At 41.8% G+C, this 1,984-nt stretch overlaps 1 protein-coding gene across 2 annotated transcripts in view; it reads right to left on the bottom strand.

The window, feature by feature from the left end:
* Nucleotides 1–1,984, bottom strand: part of opcml (opioid binding protein/cell adhesion molecule-like) — a 514,606-nt gene that overhangs the window by 355,557 nt on the left and 157,065 nt on the right. The window lies entirely within an intron of this gene.

Raw genomic sequence — 1,984 nt, 5'->3', positions numbered from 1 at the left:
GTTGAACAGATGTTTGGGATAAAACACAAGTTTGGGGCTGTCTATCATGCAGCCTCTCAAGGCCTTGTTGAGCGTGTAAACAGAACCATAAAAGAAGGGCTTGCAAAAGTCTGCGCAGACACTAATCTAACCTGAGTTGAAGCTCTACCTATTGTATTGTTAAACCTCAGGTCCACTCCGAATGTGATGCTTAATGTAAGCCCACATGAAATCCTGACAGGGAGAAAAATGCCCTGTCCTCTAACTGTTATGCCTAGAGATTCAACACCTCTTCTTTTAGAGCATGCTGACATGAGTGAGTATGTCAGAAGACTGAACAATGCCGTGATGAGTGTCTCTGAACAGGTTGTTGAAATCTTGCACAGGGACCAACCTGAGGAACCAACACCAGCTGCAGTGAACAGCTGGGTCTATCGAAAGGTGCATAAACTTCACTGGTCAGAACCATGTTGGAAAGGACCTTACAAGGTAGCAGAAACTACCACACACTGTGTTAAACTGTGGCTCACTGAGGAACAAGCTAAGTAACTGGATCCATAAGACACATTGTTCTCCAGCTGAGGATCCAGCTGGATGGACAGTAAATGAGATCAGGGCTGATTTGAGAACCTCAGTACCTGAGTTGATATACAATCTTGTAGAACCAGAGCTACAGTCAGAAGAGGATCTACACAGTGTAATATTTATTAGAGAACAAAACAATGACAGGGACAGCAGACAATATGTCTAGTCTGACAGGTTTAGGCAATCGTCCTGGTGTAGTTCTTTGTATTTTGGGCCTCATTAGCCTAGTTATAGTGGTACCCATATTGTGGTGGGAAACAAGGTCCCACACACACCGTGAGAAAAGAGCTAATGTCCTGGTTCCACCCAAGTTGGTTTTTGATTCAGGTAAAACTTCCACATTAATGGTAGACACATGTGACATTCTTGACTGCTCTGTGTGGCCTCAGCAAGAGCAATTAAGACAATTTGATAAATACACTTGCATACTGTCCTATGTTCAGTTTAATATGCGGTTATTATTTCGTTCTAAGCTCTGTGCTTATTAGGGGGATGTAGGATGGAATACTGGACCTACATCATGGGGATACCAACCGACTGAGGCTCAGAAACATTCATGTGAGGGCAAGACTTTGTTAGATCAGCTACTCATAGTTAAGGGAACAGCCCCTGATAATTATAAGCTAAAAAATCCTCTGTACATAACACTTCAGAACCCCTGTTTGACAGATAACGGCCACATGTTTGTACTGGGGGCTTATGCTTCAGGTGCAGATCCTTTTAGGGGAATTTACAATAGTTGTGCAAACTAATTTGAGCTATAACCATAGTCCATATGATTTATATACTCGTGACGACTAAGAAAGATGATTCACGCTACATTTCTACTTCATCAGATCTGCAGAAAAAAATAGTGATAGAAACAGGATTTGTGCAAAAAAAAATTTGGCTTGAATGGGTTCAAAATGCAGCACGTAAAGCGTTAGTTAACATCTCTTGTGTCATATGTGCAGGACCTTGTCCTGCTTTGCTTACAGTGCCTTCCCTCTTATCTGATGCTAATTATACACACTGCATGCTTGAGCTGCACATGACTGAGAACCGTAGTACACCAGCCTGCAGAGATTTGGAAATTTATTACCCATTGGCACCTTGAGATGCAGTACTTCCTATCTTTACTGCAGTCACAAATACTTACACTCGTATAACCAAAACTAATGCAACAGGAACTAATGTAGGTACTATTTCTTTAGAATGGTGCACCATTACATTAAATCTCACCACATGGGCAAATGCAACATGTTTGACTTTTGCCAGATCTGATGTGTACTGGTATTGTGGTGGATATAGGCTAGTTAATATTCTCCCTCCTGACTGGTCTGGTACGTGTACAGTGATATCACTTATAGTACCAGTCACTTTGGTAAAGGCCTCTGTGTTAGATATACTGTCAGGATCTAGTCATTCCTCTAAGGAACAC

The sequence above is a fragment of the Monopterus albus genome, unplaced genomic scaffold (genome assembly GCF_001952655.1).
Source record: "Monopterus albus unplaced genomic scaffold, M_albus_1.0 scaffold134.1, whole genome shotgun sequence".
Lineage (NCBI taxonomy): Eukaryota > Metazoa > Chordata > Actinopteri > Synbranchiformes > Synbranchidae > Monopterus > Monopterus albus.
The sequence above is the reverse complement of the archived record's forward strand: the minus strand, read 5'-3'. Positions and strand labels throughout refer to the sequence as shown.